Below are 20,012 nucleotides of genomic sequence, written 5' to 3' on the forward strand. Positions count from 1 at the left end.
CTGGATAAATTCGTTGTTGTCTTCATTGACGACATACTGGTTTACTCCAAGACTGAAGAAGAGCATGCGGAACACTTGAGGACCGTATTGTAGATTCTAAAGGAGAGAAACTCTATGCGAAACTGTCTAAGTGTGAGTTTTGGAAGAGTGAGGTGAAGTTCTTGGGTCACGTGGTGAGTAGGAAGGGGATAGCTGTAGATCCAGCTAAGGTGGAGGCTGTGATGGATTGGAAGCAACCAACCACAGTAACGGATATAAGGAGTTTTCTAGGCTTAGCTGGCTATTACCAAAGGTTTATCAAGGGCTTTTCACAGATAGCTTTGCCAATGATAAAGTTAACCCGCAAAGACACTCCGTTTGTTTGGACTCCTGAGTGCGAGGAGAGCTTTCAGGCATTGAAGAAAAAGTTGACCACTGCACCTGTGTTAGTGTTACCTAAGCCGAACTGTGATGCCTCATTAAAGGGTCTAGGGTGCGTGCTGATGCAGCATCATAATGTGGTAGCGTATGCCTCACGGTAGTTGAGACCGCATGAAGTTAATTATCTTACGCACGATTTGGAGCTTGCTGCGGTCATATTTGCGCTAAAGGTGTTGAGGCATTACCTCTATGGGGTTAAGTTCCAAGTTTTCTCTGATCATAAGAGCTTGAAGTACCTCTTTGATCAGAAAGAGCTTAATATGAGGCAGAGGAGGTGGATGGAATTATTGAAAGACTACGACTTTGAGTTGAATTACCATCCGCGAAAGGCGAATGTAGTGGCGGATGCTTTGAGTCAGAAGTCGTTATATGCAGCTTGGATGATGCTTCAAGAGGAGAAGTTGCTCGAAGAATTCGAGAGTCAGAAAATTAGTGCTTGGGAAGTATCTGGAACTCTGTATTTGAGCCGATTAGAAATCTCAAGAGACTTTAAGTCCGAACTCCTAAAGGCTCATGAAAATGATGAAGCGTTATGGAAGGTGTTACCGGCTATTGAGCAAGGGAAACAGTGGAGAGTGTCGGAAGAAAAAGATGGGTTATGGAGATTCAAGGGTAGGATCATTGTGCCGGATGTTGGCACTTAGAGGTAAGATATATTAAAGGAGGCACACAAAAGCGGATTCTCGATTCACCCGGGAAGTACAAAGATGTACCATGATTTAAAGGCGATGTTTTGGTGGCCGGGTATGAAGAATGATGTGGCAGAATATGCTTCAAAGTGCTTAACTTGTCAAAAGGTAAAGATTGAACATCAAAGACCTTCCGGGATGTTGCAACCTTTAGAGGTTCCGCAATGGAAGTGGGAAAGTATTGCAATGGACTTTGTGTCGGGATTGCCAAGGACTAGGGCTGGTTTTGATGCTATCTGGGTGATTGTGGACCGACTGACGAAGTCAGCTCACTTTTTACCCATTCAGATGACTTACACCCTTGAGGAGCTAGCACGGTTATACATAAAGGATATTGTGAGACTTTATGGTGTGCCTGCTACTATAATCTCTAATAGAGATCCTCGTTTCACTTCGAGGTTCTGGGTGCATTTCAGGAAGCTTTTGGGACCCGACTAAGCTTGAGCATGGCTTACCATCCTCAAACAGATGGTCAATCTGAGAGGACGATCCAAACACTAGAGGATATGTTGAGAGCTTGTATTTTGGACCAACCGGCGAGTTGAGATCGGTATATGCCATTAGTGGAGTTTGCATACATTAATAGTTACCATGCGAGCATCGGAATGGCTCTGTATGAGGCCTTGTATGGGAGAAAATGTCAATCTCCACTATGTTGGTATGAAGCTGGGGAAAAAGGCTTGTTGGGGCTGGAAATGATAGCTGAGACCACTGAACAAGTCAAGAAAATCCGAGATAGGATACTTACGACGCAGAGTCGCCAGAAGAGTTACGCTGATCAGAGGCGAAAGCCCTTAGAATTTGAGAAAGGAGACCATGTTTTCCTTAAGGTTACTCCAACTACAGGGGTAGGTAGGGCAATTAAAGCGAAGAAGTTGAATCCTTGATACATTGGTCCATTTCAGATCCTGGAGAGGATTGGACTGGTGGCGTATCGGATGGCTCTACCACCTTATCTTTCGAACATGCACGACGTGTTTCACGTGTCACAGCTTCGAAAGTACACTCCTGATACTAGCCATATGTTGGAACCTGAATCGGTTCAGTTAAGAGAAGATTTGACGCTTCCAATAGCTCCAGTCAGAATTGATGATACTAGTATCAAACGGTTGCATGGAAAAGAGATTTCATTATTCAAATTGGCATGGAGTCGAGGCAGTGTTGAGGAACACACTTGGGAACTTGAGTTGGAGATGCGAACGGATTATCCGCACTTATTCTCAGGTAATTGCATTTGAATTTTGTGGGCAAAATTCCCAATTAGGTGGGTAGAATGTAAGACCCGGTTAATTAATGGCTAATTAACTCATAAATGAGAATTTATTCTAGAAAGCTAAATATGTAATTTTTATGGCTTAATATGATAGAGGAGATTGAGACGAGAATTTCGGTACCAATTTTGTGGAATTCAGACCAAGATTGGACCGAACGGGTCAAACCGGGCCAACCGGATCCAAAGTGGGCCCTTGGCCCAACATAACTAAACCAAAACCCTAGTTTTCAGCACTCTCTCTCTCCTCACAACACTCTCTTTCACGCTAAAATGGAGGCCATGGAGGGAAGAACACTCTCTCAAGTTCTTTCTCTCATTTGATCTTCAAACCACCATAACTTTTGATCTAGAGCTCCGATTGCCGCATTGTTTGTGGCCACACGTTCACCACAGAAAGCTCTACAAAACCCATACAATTAATCTTGAGGTAAGCCATGTTTTGCTATTCAAATTTCCAGCTTTGATTTCGAGTTTCATGAGCAAAAATATTGAAATTTTGGGCTCTTTGATGTTATAGGACCCAACTCTCTTGAAGGAGAAGATTAATCTTGTCTCCTTGAACCTTGGGTGTGGTAAGATTCTCAACTCTAGTATAATTTGTTGTTCTATGATGTTTGGATATTGAGATGTTGTGTATGGGTATGATGATTGTGGCTTAGGTTGTGTATGTGTGAATATTAGAGCTTGATTAGTGATATTGAAAAGCTTGAAAAGGGATTTGGTGGTGAAAAATTTATTCTTGGAGGTTTTGAGACCTTGAGAGCTTGTGGATAAGTGATTTGGAAGTGCTCCGATTGAGCTTGGGAAATCGGCAAAGGTATGGTCTCGGTTTCTCGTATCTACTATGTAATATGGTAGGAAATACTTAGGCTAGAGGCCCTAAGATAGGCATTGAATTGTTGATGTTGTTGAATGGTTGAAATATATGATGTGGTCATATATGTGATGATGATTATTGATGCCTTGATGGTATGATGTATGAGAAATATGCATGTTGTGATATATGCTTGATGATTGATTATGGTTGAATTGTGGGTGAAACCATGTTGATGGTAAGTATGATATTGATTATGTACAATGATGGTTAATTGGAATTGGTGTTGTTGAAATTGGCATGAGGAAGAGTATATGATATGTCAATGTGTTTGAGTTTGAGCCACTTGGGTGAAGTGGGTTAAAATGATGGGATGGTGATTTTGTGAATTATGGAAAAGTGTCAATGTGCGAGTTGAGGAGGCTTGATGTTGAATTTGATATATTTTGATTGATTTCAAAGAAAAGGGATGAAATTGACATGTTTTGATTGATTTTGAAAATGGCACTTTGTGGTTTTGCATGAAAAACATAGTTTTGGGCATATTTTGACGGGACATAACTTGGACTACGGATCTCTGTTTTGTGCCAAATCTGTTTAGAAATCAAATTGGATCCGGGATGTCCATGCCGTTTGAAGAACGGGTGAAAAACGATTTAAAATGAGAAAGTTTTGTCCGTCGGAAGATTAGGGGTTGAGTTTGTGAATTCTGCAGCTTTTAACTTAGAAAAATTTTAGCAGGATGACCCCCCGCGTGTAGGCGCACTTGGCGCATACGCACCATTTTTCTAGAGAGCGCCATCCACACGTGCGCGTGGTGTGCGCAGGCGCACCGATGCGATGCACCCAATGCCCAGCTATTTTCCCGAGAGTTGTGCCAGTTTTGTGCTTGGGGCGCAAGAGCACCCACGCGTGCGCGTGGCTGACGCGTACGCATCGTTGGCTAGTTTTCATTCCGCGCGTCCGCGTGAATGACCCGTATGCACCGATGAGTTTTGTGGCCATCCTCGCGTGCGCATGGATCTGTTTTCATCCCAAAGTTGATTTTTGAGTTTTAAAAGCCAAATTTCATACTTTTAAGCCTCCGATCTCACCATTTATGTCTTAAATCATTATGATATGCCTAGCAATGAGAAAAGGGGCTAGAGAATGTGGCAACTTGCGAGTGAAGCAAGGGAAAAATGAATGATCTATGAGGATCAAAGATGACTAGATGAGATGCGGAGGATGGCAGTGGAAGTGCTTGTTATGCCATGGGCCAACAGGCCGTAATTGTTAATGAATTAGCTGGTTATGGGTTTAACCGTGAGCCGGATGGCTAGATTATTGCCGTGTTACGGCGGAGCCATGATTATGGCTAAGTATAAATGCATATATGCTGTTGAATGAATTGTGAGTGTTTGCACTTCCACTATCGGAGATGAGAGTTTCCCTGGGAGAAAGCAGTGGCTAGCCACCACGTGCTCCAGGTTGAGACTCGAAGCTCTTTTGACCCTATGTCGTCAGGGTGGCCGGGCACTATGAAAGCCCCGGATGAGCTCACCCCCATGAATATTCACCAGTGAGGGTGATGGATATGGATCATGATTATGATCAAGTTTATATTGAGTATAACTCGAGTTGGGGAGACACGATAGAGGGACAGTCCAATGGTTAGCTACCAGGACTTGTCAGGTTAGCTCTATAATCGACAGATGATATCATCAGCCATTAGGGGTAGGCATTCATCATATGCATGCTATGTGAATTATTTGAGATTGCCTATTTGACTGCATATTACTTGCTATTTGTCTAAATGCCTTATTTGTTCCTATTTGTATATCTCTTGTCTGACATAACTGTGTTTGCTATATTATACTCCTGCTGCTGGTTGGGAGGTCTGAAGGAATTGGAAAGGGAAACATTAGTTAGACTGAAGAATCTTTAGTCATATGCCCTTTATGGTTTAGCTTGTTTATAAGCTTTGATTTTATGGTTTAGTCATATGCCCTTTCTAGGATTGCCTTCGGCTTTCCTCTATTAACATATATTATATATGTGGAAGCTGTTACCATGCTGGGAACCTCTGGTTCTCACCCATGCGGATTTTGTGGTTTTCAGATGCAGGACGTAATGTTTCTCGCTGAGGCATGCTGGAGACTTCTGGATTTGCGAAGATCCTTTGTTCTCGGGACGCTTTTTTTTTGTTTATATGTTTTGCTCTGATACTTTATCTCCATTGAATAATACAAACTGTGATGACTTCTCTTATAGGAGATTTTGGAGAATAGGTTTTCTGTCTTTGTGTCCCTTTGCGTTTTCTTGGGGTTTCTTTATTTTATTTACTTGTATATATATGTTGCTATGCTCGGACCGGTTATCTTCGGAACCGGATTTTGAGTTTTGATATTCCTATTTTTTGCACTCTTTTGTATATATATAATCCCACGTTAGCTTATCCTTTGTTCGTTACGTTATCGATCGAAGTGTTGCGCTTTTCGAGTTGCGATTTTTTTTTTGTTTACCCCTTTTTCTACAAAGAATCCTAGTTATAATCAATCATTCATACTATTATACGTACTAAAATTTTATTTTAGAGGTCGTAATACCTTGCCATCTCTGAATTATGACTTAAGCATAAGACTCTGTATGGTAAGGTGTTACATCTCAAACCCTTCTTAACCTTTCAAAACACCCAACAATTCTCAACATAAATATTATTGGCTTGTTATCTTTAATTGTCTTTTAAGTTATTAAATTTTCAAACATTAGGACAACAAACAAGTTATTCAAGTCCAAATCTACCCATCAAGAGGCTTTAAGCATTATTGTTACTAATTAATTTTATTACTTAAAAATCTAAAATCACTTAGCCAGTTCCATTTAATCAATCCCATTCATGCAAAACAGTCCAATTTAATCCATAGGCTCACACGTTCACTAAAAATATACTTTCTCACATTGATATCAATTTATGATAATTCCTTCAAATAAAAATAAGTTTAAGAAAAAGTCCCCACCTCAAATTAACTCAACAACATGGCAATTTCCCAGTTATCATCGCAACAGCGACAGTACTAGCAGTTCCGATAACTCCCTGCAGCAGCGATAGCAACAATAACAATATGCAATTACGGTAACTCAACCATACGATATCAACACCTTAAAATCCTTAACAAACTTATAGCAGAACACTAACGGCAAGGGTTTTGGAACAAGAATACTTACTGTAATCTAAGAGGAACAAAAGAATGGAGCAGTAGTAGCTCTGACAACCTTGCAGAAATCCGAGGCAGAGGTTTTGACGGTAGCTTCCAGCGACGACAGTCCCGTTTCCCGGCAAATAGAAGCACAGCAGCACAGCCTCTAGCAGTGGCTCAATAGTGACTCTGATGACAGCGGTGGCATTGCGGTAACCACCCACCACCATCACCTCTCTTTCCCAGCGACGAGCTCTGCGCGTTTTCACTTCTTTCTGCGAGTTCCCTCTCTCCGAGCTCTTGGGTGGCAGTTTCAACCAACAATGACGGCGACGATGATGACTTGACAGCATAGAAGGAACACCTTCTCCCTCTTCTCCGTCGTCTCTCTCTGGCATCTTTCTTTCTCGCATGTCACCCCTCTGGCCGCACGTTCTATCTTCCTCTGGTTCTGATTCTTGACGGCAACGGCGGCTCGATGCCCTGCCGACGCCGTCCCTTCTTCCTCTATTCTTCCTCGCGCCACTCTTTGTGTGCAGGTGTGTGTGTGACGGCTGGGTTAGAAGGAGTGTGTGTGTGCGTGTTGTAATAGGGTTGGGTTAGTGTGAATGTGTTTGAATTTTAGGGTTAGGGTTTGGTAAATGGGATATTGTTAGACTAGGTATTTTGATAAAATTAGAAGGTAGAGTAATAATTTAAAACAAAATTTAACCCAATAAAAATTATTTCAAGAATATTATTTATTTATCGGCTTACTAATATATTTTCAAATAAATGCTCTAATTTAAAATTAAAGATAATATAATTAATTTTTTTTATTCATAAAAAATTAAATTCAAAATCTTAATATTCGAATTAAACCATAAAAAATTCTCATCATTTTCTAACTACTAAAACTTTGAATTTTAAATAAGAAAATACCTAATTATTATGAAAGCTATATAAATCCTAATTGATTTTAAACTCAAAGTCTCATAACTTTGATTTAATTACTTTTTGTAAGATAATTTTTTAAAAATAAAATCATAAATAAATATAATAAATATCAAAGAATTTATTATTTAATTTTTAAAAATTCGAGATCTTATTACACCCTACATTTAACATTTTCAAGAAACAGATGACAAATTCTACAGAGAATTTATTGAGCATCGAACACATATTACTTTATTTTTTACTGAAATTGTATATAGTTATTGTTTTTTCTCGTCATTATTATTATTATTATTATTATTATTATTATTATTATTATTATTATTATTATTATTATTATTATTATTATTATTATGTCTTTTAAGAAAGGGATAGGAGTTTTAATTAAAAAATTGTATTATTTAAATTTATTGTATGTATATGAATATTTGTATAAAAATATACTTGAGGTATTTTATTTATGACAATAAATATAGCTATTTGAGTTGTAGTAATTATCAATTTTCTTGTGATAATTGGAATGAGAAATGTATGTATTTATTTATTATAAAAAGAGTTTCCTTTTTTTTATAATTAAAAAATATTTTTATAATATGTAAGTAAGTAATATAGGATATACACATAATATTTTTACTATTGGTGATATCATAATTTAAACATGATATTCTAATAATAAAAATGTTCCTTTTCACATATTTTCTTACTAAATAAATATTCAACCACTAGAATTATCAAATATTTTATAGTAAAATAATCAAACATACAATAGACAAATAAAATATCAAAATATTTATAATAATTAATGAAATTTTTTTATGAGATACCAAATATGTGTTTTTATATTTAATGTCTGATTAATAGCTAATTATTTTTATACACGTAAATTGTTTATTATTTTAAAATTTAAAATTTAATTTTTTTAAAAATACAAAATCATTCATCACATATTTGTATATATTACCTCACATATCTTACTTATAAAAGAAACTGTCATAAGAATAATCAAATTTTTTTTATCGCAGTATAATCAAAACTTTTTTTGAACATCAAATATGTTTTCTTATCTGTTGAGTGTTTTTTTGTGTTCATGTAGCATTATTTAATATTTTTATAATAAATTAATTATTTACAAAATTAGTTGCTTCATTTTAGGGAAAAAATCTCTAAGATATTTTATTATTAAATACATTTAAAAATTTACTTACCAACTTTAATTTCTATTTATAATTCTTCGATGTTTACCACGAATTATGTCCATTATATTTACCAAAGCCATTATAAATACCATTAAAAATAGTTGAAATTTCATGGGTTTTTTTTAATGAATAAAAAATTTTATATTTGTTATTTTATACTAAAATACAAATATTTACTATTTTACGTAGTATTTCTCAATTTTGTAAGTATTCAACTTTGTAATCAATGGCCATAAAAATAGAGAAAGAAAATTTAAGTTTTTAATTTCGCAGATAGTGGCATAGTCCAAGTTTTAGGAGAGATACTGTCGAATTTTTATGAAATTAAGATTTTGTTTTAAAATGTGACTTAGAAAAGGATTTGGATTTGAGAGGTTATATTAATTGGTTCTTGATTTATTAAAAAATTGGTGTTTCGAATTTAAGTTGTTTAAGAAAAGTTTATGTTTTCTGATTGATTTAAATATGAAGGGACCTATGTTTTGAAGTTTGGTTAAAGAAGTATCTTTGGGTGAGTTTAGCGAATTTTGAAAGAAATTAAACTTTGATTAATTAATTTCGTATTGCTCTTAAAGTATTTTTTAAATTTTGACTAAACGATTCCGAGCTTTTGAGAAGGTAAAGTATTGATATAACATGTTAAATAGTAACGTGACCAGCTGCAATATTAATATGGCAAGATGTATTATATAAGCATTTAACAAAAGCGCTCATTCAATTCGATTCAAACTGAAAATTGATTAAAATCGCATTAATTTGAATTAGATTATATTTAATTTTTGAACTATGATGCATGAACACTGACATGGATACGAGACACGATATGGCACGAGACACGCTGACACACGAATTTTAAAATATTATAAAACATGTGATCACACATACATATAAAATATAAAGTATTTTTTAGATAAATCATAATGATATTTTAATATTTTATTGATACCAGAATATAAATTAATTTTTTAATTATTTTTAACATCTTATTTTAATTATATCAAATATATAAAATATTTTTTGTTTTAATAAATAATATATATCTAAATTTATTTCAAGAATATATGTTAAGAATAAGAATGGACACGCTGACACGTGATGATATTTAGGTGTGTCCAAGCGTGTCCGGAGAAGAATTCTTTATTTTTTATTAAGACACGATTGGACATACTAACATAGCAGACACGTATGTCGGACAAGTATCGGTAAATATCGTGTCCGAAATGTATCCAACACGCGGATACAATAATTCAGTAAAATGTCCATGCTTCATAGTTTTTGACAAATTAAACTACATGGATTAGACCGAATTTCGTATTCACTTCTCAAAACTAAACCAATTGAAAAAATGTGATATAATATTCTTATTTTATTATTAAATTTAACCTAAACATATAATATATATAATTTGTTATCTATTTTAATTTTATTTATATATTATTATTTAGTAAATATTTTGTGAATATACAATAAGAATTGTTTCACTAACTTAAAAAGTTATTCCAACTTTTAATAATAAAATCTATTTTTTTAACTTAATAAACCAAACCAATCCAATTTATCGGATTGGATTAGATCGGATTTAAAAATAAAATCAAATCGATCCATTCAAATGCAACAAATTATATATTTCGGATCATATCATTTTTCTTTTAAAACCTATCCAAACATCCCTTGATGAACAACTTACTTATGATTTTTGGTACATGATTACTTCCTAATTATTCTATTCATTGGCCCACTTTTTTTATTCTAATTTAAAAAAAGTCTTATAATTATTGATATTGTTCAACCGGATTAAATTTTCATGCAGTGTCTCTCCCGGGCTATGGATTATTAGAAACAAAGCGCACGGTATGAAACAAATGGTACAAAACATTGGTGTTCAATTCCTGGCCAGCAGTAAATTTAAAGGAAGAAAGCTATAGAATAGTGTGACTGCTACTGAAGAAGATTAATGAGTGAAGTGGAATTTTTAGATGGATAATTAAGTCTATAAGTTTGCACATTATGAAATATCCAAGACTTTAATGTTGGGAGGGTTAATGAATTCAACGTGAGAAACTTAGGTGGTACTTGACTTTAGTTAATAAGAGCATATCGGTGAACTGGTAACAAGGAAATATATATGGAATACTAGATAACATGAAAGAAGGGTATTCAATCTTGATAATTACAGTAGAGACATGGATTGGCTTTGATTGTGTTGAGTTTGAAAAACTTGAATTATTATGATGATCAAACATTATTAAAAATATTAATTAAAAATTGTTTGTTTAATGTTGCTGTTAGTGTGCAGGAAAAGAAAAACAATTTCTAATTGGGCCAGTCTTTAGAAGCCCATTCTAGTTTTTAAACAAAATTAAGCCACACATTTTTTGGTTCAACATAAATGGCTGAATGTTGAATTATGTAGAAGTTCAAAGTTGGCTCAAGGTTTTGATAAGCCCAAATGAAATTCTCTCTTGGCCCAACATCATCATAGATCCAAAATTAAAGAAGAAAAGAATGGAAGAGGAATGGTTCGGTTACCTACCACATTGGTTAATGGAATTCAAAGTACATTTTAATTGATTTCTTTCCTTGATAACCGAAAATCACAATTCAATTTCATTTAATTGTACATAGAATGTTTTGTATCTTCTCTCTCCTCTCTCCTCTTTGCTATTCGGTCACTTCAATTAGAAGAAGAAAAGAAAAGCAAGTTATCAGAAAAAGTAAACAGAAAAGCTATGGAAGAAGAAAAGGCTAGGATGATGATAGCCTATGAAGAAGGAAGATCCAAAGCAAGCCATGGCTAGATTTTTGCCATTGAAGGCAAGATTTCAAGAAGAGCTTTAAGATCTTCCATGCCAAGGAAAGAAAAGATTCGCCTCGGTCAGAGAAGAAGATCTCAGTTGCAAAAGTTTATTTTCGTTTTTGTTCATAAAAAAAAGATAGCTTTTGGAGCTGCAAGATAGGAATAAGCAAAAATGAAAAGCATGGAGCTGTCAAGGATCAAAGGTTCATCAAGGGTCAGAGTTCTTTCTTGGAACCAAAGTCAAGATCAAGGGTTCAGAGTAAAGGAACTTGTTGAGAAGGGTTGAGATAGGTACATGCATGTTTGTTTTGTTTCAGTTTTCCCTCTCTCTTCTCTCTGTCTGAACCGCTGCTGTCTCTGGGTTGGAGAAGAAATTGCTTGGTTGAACTGGTTTCAACCTTGGAAGCTTTCCCTTCTATAATAAGGGTGAACGGCTAAGGATTGAGACAAGGAGAGAAAGTGAAAGCACAGAATTCTCATAGCTACCCAAGCTTCCTGAGTTCCTCTCCTTCAATGTTGTCCATTTTGTTTTCTTTTTCTTAGTATTGTCTGTCTGGGTCTCATGGTAAAAGGCAAACATAGTGAGGTTTGTAAAAAAAAGCCAGTGAGAAGAAAAAGGCAGTGATCAATATTAGGAAAAAAGCCATAGATGTCTCAGAGTTTCTTTGTACATCTGCATGTTATGTTTTATGATCCTGTGGGGATTCCCTTGCAAGTTGGGTTAGCACTTTTGCGGTTAAAAGCTTGATAGGAGTCCAAGTCAAGTTCAGATTTGGGGATAGAATCTAGATTTGTCCAAGATAGGATTGAGTAGATCCTTGGGAAGAATTGGAGTTTGTAATCTGATGATTATAATAAAATTCCGTCACTATTGTGATGGAGATTGAATGTAGGTTGTATTGCACTTAGTAGCTAAACTAGAATACATCTGGGTGTGATTCTCTCTTTCTCTTCTACTCCTGTTCTGTTTTTGTTGCGTTGGAGACAAAAATGAAAAATATCTCCTAAACCATTATGAGACAAAAAGAAAATATCTCTTGACTTGTTATGAGACAAAAGTAGAAATATCTCATGAAGATTCTTTGAAAAAGAAGAAATTAATATTAAGCGAAAAAGGGGGCTAAGATTCAATCCTCCCTTCTCTTAGCCACTGATTACCATTAGATTGTAATTGCTACCAGGAGATGGTTGTTTATTTTGTGGTAGTTGTTTTGTTTTGACAATGTATTTTTGCATGTTTTTTTTTTGTTAAAGATCTGTTATAAATTTTTTGTGAGAGGTTATTTATTTTTTAATAGCAATGCAGAAAGAAAATGTTTAACTAATTATAATTTATAGGATATTTTAGTCTCATCATCTTTTTTTGGGTCGAGTATGTTAACAATCTAAAAAAATGGATTTGAAAGATGAAAAATTGACTTGTAAAATGTGGTTTTGCTTTTAGGAACGGAAATGCCAATAATAGCCTTTGGAAATAGGAGCTTTGCCCAGAAAAAACCCCATATTTCGAGTTTCTTTTTGCCAGCACTTTCTTTCTCCACCTAGGAGTCATTTTGTTAGTATCTGGGGTTACTATTGTAACACCCTACCACACAGAATTTTACACCTAGGATATAAAATAGAGGTGACGAGGCGCTACGACCTCTAAAAATGAAATATATATATATATACATAATATAGTTGAAAAGGGTTTATATCTAGGAGCCTTTTGAAGGAAAATTAAATAAAAGCGTTAAATAGAAAAAAGCACATCAGTCACATAAGCAATATACGTAAACCAGATGGGATAAGAATAAAGCGAAACATAAATACATAAGAGAAGAGTTTCAAGATACAGATAACAACGGTTTTGACTCGGCTCGTGAAGTTTAAACTGGCCAGAGCATACATATATACATATATAAAAAATAAACCTGGAATGCCAAACATACAACTTATAGAACCTGTTTCTCCAAATCAACGTCTAAGAGGGATAAACATAACATACATATACAATAAAGATATAAGAGTATCTATATATACAACACAAACTAAAATAAAGTCCCAAAACACAAAAGTTCTTCGCTTTCAAAAGCTCCCAGTATGCATCAGCGAGGTGTCTCACATTCTGCATCTGAAAACCACAAAATATGTATGGGATGAGAACCAGATGTTCTCAGCATAGTAACAGTGCCCACATAACTAACATATAAGGTCCCGGGAAAGTCAAAAACAATCCTGGAACTTCTGACAATAGATCCATAAAACTAACATTGGAAACCATAAACAAGGTAAAGTATCTAAGGATTCTGGATTCTATCTCAATTTCTAACTTAACCTTTAAGTTCATTGCCTTTCCTCCAATCCTCCGAAACACCGATGCACAGACAAACAATGCATACAAAGAAAACACAAGTAGTTTACAGTTACGACAAATAAAACAGATAGCAGTTAAGCATGAATATCAATTACGCAAACTCAAGATTGCAAAACCAAACAAGTCACTCAAATGCATATGATGCATGCCTTTCCTATTAGCCATGAGCTCACGTGTCAGTTACTTTGCCAGAACCTGACTCACTCGGTAGCTAACCCAGATATTGTCTCTCTGATATACCTCTACACTCTTGGGATATAGTGCCTGCCACACTCATGGGATATAGTGCCCGTTGCATTACCCGGGATAAAGTGTTCCCACACTCTTGGGTTATAGCGCCTGCCACGCTCTCGGGATATAGTGCCCGTCACAGTTCTCAAGGTAAGATGCTCCCACATTCTTGGGATATAGCGCCCGCCACGCTCTCGGGATATAGTAACCGTCACACTCATGGGATATAGATCCCAACACACCTTACAACAGAGAGAAAACTCAAACATTCTCATCATCAACAATCTCAATCAGTCCTCAATTATCATATTCATTCATAATCATTCATATTCATTCATTCAATAACATTATGGGCAAAATTTATCAATTATATAACACTTCTCAATCATAATTCATCATATTTCAAGCTTACTTCTCCTCCAAGTTGCCACCCTTCCTAGCTTCACCTCATCACTAAGCATACAACTAAGGTTTAGGGGCTAAAAGAGTAAAAATAGAGGTTTAAAGGTTCAAAATAAGGTTTTAAAACATAAAATTCACTTTGCTAAAAATAGGGGTCACGCGTACGCGTGGGTGCATTTTTCCTTGCTCGTGTACATGAGACACCAAACTCGAAGGAAATGGCCGCGTCGCATAAGCGAATTCTGCAGGGTGGCAAATTAGCTAAGTGCTATAAAATTTCAACTTTACACACTAAACTTCCGACGCGCATAACTTTTTTGTTTTAAAATATTTTTCATCCGTTTTTCAAACGGTATAAACCTTTCAGACCAAATTTTCTTTTAAGACAAGTTTTATAAAATTTAGAAGTCCAAAGGCCAAATTATGCTCCGTCAAAGTTGATCAAAAATCATAGATTTTATTGAAAATGTCATACCTCAACTTTCCAAACTTTTAAATCCCAACCCCTATTAAAACTTACCAAATGTGCCTCCAACCAAGTTCTACCTTCATCAACACCCCTCATCTTCTTCATACAAACTAATTTACAATTACAATTCCATTTTAACACCATAATCCATAACCAAAGCAGCATTACACAAAATTATCAACAACATGCATATACACTTCATCAATCTCTATAAAATTTACATTATTTCACCAACAACAACCTTAATTAGCCAAACCTCATAAATACCAACCAATCCTAAATCATCAACATCCACATCTTAAAATATCATCATTACCATTTATCGATCTCATATACCAAGTTAGACATATCATTCATATTAGCATCAATCACAACCGCAAAATCACTAACATACATATTAATCAATCTCAACCATCAACAACATAAACAATTCAATTCCTATCTTATGATCAACTGACCTAAGTTTTCACAACACATTATATTTTAGTTACGAAAAACCGAAACCATATCTTGGCTGATTCCCTGATAAACCCGAAACATCTCACTTATATATCACACTTCAAGCTTAAAATTTCCAACTCCTCACCAAGCAAAACCCAGCCTTCAATGTTATCCCTCTAGCTTCCAATTTCTCAAACTAGCTCCATCCAACAATCAATTTCAATCAATTATCATAATTACCACCAAAATCAATATACGGCTCACTAATTCAACATTTATATCAAGGGTTAAAGGGTGCTACTTACCTTGCCCACAGCTCAAGCGAGCTAAATCCGACAAAACCCGCAAGCTAATTCGAACCTAAACACCGAAATTAAATAAAATTCAATATAGATACTCATTGAATTTTAAAATTTGGGGAGGAGAGAACTGAAACTGAGAAGTGAATTCCATACATAATTAAGGATTAGACTTTGTAGAGCTTGAGGTTACGATCGCGTGACCACAAACAGCGCGGCGATTAGAGCTTCGAATTAAAAGTTATATGAGATTTAGTGAAAGGTTAGGGTTTTGAACTTACCCTCTTCTTCCCTCTTGTGTTTCTGCGTTCTTCACATGCATAGGAAAGAAAATGAGCTGAAGCTCATTGTATAAGTTGGGTTGGGTCTTTGGATCTGGTTCAGACACGGTTCGATTGATTTGGTCCGTTTGACCTAATTTTAGGCTAAATTCTTTAAAATTAGTGTCAAAATTCTTATTTTAATTAGCTCTATCTCATTAAACTGTAAAATTTCATTTTCTTATTTTAATTATTCGCTAATTACGCATGGTTTACAACTATCCCAAGATACTCGCAATGTAAAAAATTATTTTACGTACATTCAATTATATATTGCAACATCAACATAAAATAGTTATTTCTCACACTTATCACGTGAATAGTAAATTAATACTCTAAAATTAGATATTATTGAATAATTATATACAATAATACTTTACTATATCAATGCATTAAAATTAAAATGTGTAATTTTTATAATATCTTCTAACTAGATGATAATTAGCGGGCTTGTTCAATTTTGTGGAGACCAAGAATATAGCTATGGTGCTATGTACGTATGACTTAACTTCCTACATCAAATTATAAGATATACCAATTTTGATGATTCTTTACTCATAAGCTTACTTTGTGACTAATTTCATTTTGTTTGAAATTTATTTTATTTTATTTTTTTCATGCAAAGGAAGTAATATATGATGGGCAGATCAATTGAGAATGTTGGATCTGAGTTCCAAGATTTTGAGACAGTGATGAGTGATACTATTTTACTTCAAGATCCTAAAAAAGATTCAAGCATGATGATTTGATGAAAAGATAAAAACAACGTATCTTTTTGCTAACGACTACGAATTTCAATTTTTAAGGATTGTATGTGAAAATTGTGTTGCAAAATCCCTTATAGGATTAAATAAAATAGGAAAAGTATATGGAACTAAGAGGTTACCAGCCAAAAACTAAATAAAATTACATTAATTTATATTAATTATTAATTTTAAATTTTTTAAATTCAAAATTTAAAAAATTTAAAATTGATTAAGTAAACCTAATTAAAACCTATAAAAACCTTCCTCTTCTCTCTTACATTAACCTACCCACCTCCAACAATCACACATACAGACCTCTCTCTCTCACCAATGCTACTGGAAGCGCCGGTGACTTTCATACTCTCCACGACAGCCTCAACAAGCGCATCCAAGACAGCTGCTTCAACACAAAGTCCACCTTTGACTTCGTCACCGACTGAGGCAACGCCCGAAGCAGATTCACGCGCCTTGGTTTCCGTTCCACCATCTTTGTCGTTGACTGTCGCGGCTCCTTCAAAGCGTGTGAGCAAGAAGAAGGAGCTAGTGAGAGTCTCCGAACTCGGCCTTCACGAGCAGCTTCATTTTCGTGAGGTCGTGAGGCAAACGAGAATGATCTACGACTCGATCCGCGTTCTCTGCACCATCAAGGAAGAGAAGCGCGTCCAGGAGGAGAAAAGGGCTGCCAAGAGGAGAGCTGCCGCCGCCGAGGAGGAGAGGATATGTTGGCGACGTGTTCCTCTTTCGGATGGAATTGTGTGTCCTTGGATTGCACGGTCAGATCCAGGCTGGCATTGATTACCTGGCAGCTTCCATGAGCCCCAACAATGAGCCAATTACAACGAGTGTTATTGTCTTCGGTGGCTACGAGGATGATATGGACGAAGGAGATGTCATAATCTACACTGGACAAGGCGGGCATGCCATGAATTATAAAAAAAAACATTTATTTAATATGAAAAAAAGCATCCTAATACTTAACAAAAGAAATATCCAATTATATTTTAGCAAAAATAATTAAATATTTATAAAATTTAAACAAATATAAAATTCTTAAAGAAATAGAGACATCCACATTTTCAATACAAAAAAATTCAAAAAATATATAAAAGAACATCCATTTAGTATGAAAAAGAAACATTCTGATACTTAGCAGAAGAAACATTCATATATATTAACTCGTAGAGATTTTGAATTCACCCAAACGTATTTGTCTAATTTTTTGCTAATACTCTTTTGATTTCTAGCATTTTTTAATAAAATATGTATTAGTCTTTCCTTTGTTAATATGTAATACCAATATCTCAATTCTAAAGCTATAAATAAAAGTCAAGTCATATAGATACATTCATGTAAAGTTAACAAAAATAATACAAATATATAGTCAATTTATTATAAAATATTATAGATACATTCTTTTTTTAATGAAATGATTGGATTTGAAATTTATTCTAAATTTTTTTTAATTGTTCTTTCGTATAGATACATTCTTTGTATGAGAAATGCATGTAGATATTAAAAAAAATCTTTGCCTAAATCATAAAAAGTTTCTTTTTTCATTCATGAACTATATATTCATCATCGACTAATCAAAGATGCTTTCTAATTTTATCTGAATACTTAAAATAAATTTTAATTTTATCTTTTATTATTTAAATTTATTTTTAAATATTTACTTGTTTTTGTTTCTTCTTTCCAATGCCATCACTGATGCTGCTACTACTATCACTACCATATTTATCTTAATATCGAAAGATAAATTTTATTGGAAAAAAGAGATAGATCTAGTTTGGCTTGAGAAAGTGAATTGCAAGAACTCGTTCAACTGCAAGACATCTTGAATTCAAAAGAAAAGCATAAGTTATATGTACATTGCCTCAGCTATTCTAGTTTATCATGAAAGTAACAAAAATTTTTTTGTATACAAACATGTTGTGTATAGCAAACAAATTAAAAGAAAATGTAATTACCTCCTCAAGAATAATAATAAAAAACTTTGGTATTTTATTGACTTGATTTAATATTGTCATGGTTGTTATTACCACCTGTGCATATGAAATTGAAAAACCATCGAAATTAAGTAATGATTTTTGGCATGACATTAGCAGGAGAAAGGAACCATTATTAGCCCTAAAGCTATTTAGAGAATACATAAGATTAACAAATTATATAATGTCTCAAAGTTTTTCAATCATTCTATTTATAATTGGTTTGCAGAATAGAAGTTGACAATATTCATGACAAATATGGAAGGACAATAAACAAAATTTTATAATAAATTTTCAAGTCAAAATGCATTAAATGAGAAGGTTTTCTTTATTGTGGGTCACGGACATTTATAAAATTTATTGTAAAAAATGAACAAGTTGAATAATAGTAATTAATGTTCTGTTTTATACTAAATTCCACTCTTTATATTGTATAGGTTTAATTATTCTGTTAGTTTTTAAAATTTTATTAAATTTTTAATTAGGTTTTTATATTTTTTTAATTGATTTTTATACTGTTGTTAGTTTTATAATTAGTTCTTTCATAGTATAAAAAATAATAAAATTAATTGAATATTTCTTTGCAAATTGAAGGTATTCATAATTAAAAACCTAACTAGATCTTTAATTACATGTATCTTAGGAGAAATATTTTATTAATCTTAACGATTTTTATATGAAAAGGATCTAATTACAAAATTAAAACTAATATAGGGACTCAATTGAAAAAATATATATATAAAGACTTAATTAAAAATTTAATAAAACTATAGGGATCAAAAGAATAATCAAACCTATTGTATATTAGTATTATTGCATTCTATCCATCATGAAAACAATAGTTTCTTTTTTCTAGTTTACAAGCTTGGCTTGTTTAGGTGAGTTTTTGAAAAAAAATGAGTTGTTTTTTTTTTATTTTTTAAAAATATAAAAATAATTTTATATTTGAATATCTCATTCAAAAATATCTTTTTATCTATCAATTATGTTTAGACACAATAATATAAAAGTATTTTTTGTTTATTTATTATGTAAAATAATTTTTTTTGAGAAAAAATATCTTTTCAAAAATATGTAAATTGTGCTTGTTTTAGTGCCATTAAATAAATAAAAAAGTTATTGAAAAAAGATTTATTTTTTTAGCTGTTTGGTAAATTTTTAATAGTAAAAGTAAAAGTACTAGAAAAATATCTTTTTAAAAAAATTACAATTTATATTTTTTTAAAAAGGTCTTTTTTTTTTAAGAAAAGATATTTTTCACATATAAATAAACAAAAAAAAATAATTTTACCCAAACATAATTGATAGATAAAAAAGATTCTTTTGTATGAGATATTTAAACATAAAATTATTTTTATTTTTTTAAAAGATTTTAAAAAAAGATTACTCGAAAAAATATAATTTTTTAGACTAGTTATTTAGGGAATTACATTATTTATCATGTAATATTTTAATATAAAAT

The sequence above is a fragment of the Arachis stenosperma genome, chromosome 4, assembly GCF_014773155.1.
Source record: "Arachis stenosperma cultivar V10309 chromosome 4, arast.V10309.gnm1.PFL2, whole genome shotgun sequence".
Classification (NCBI taxonomy): Eukaryota; Viridiplantae; Streptophyta; class Magnoliopsida; order Fabales; family Fabaceae; genus Arachis; species Arachis stenosperma.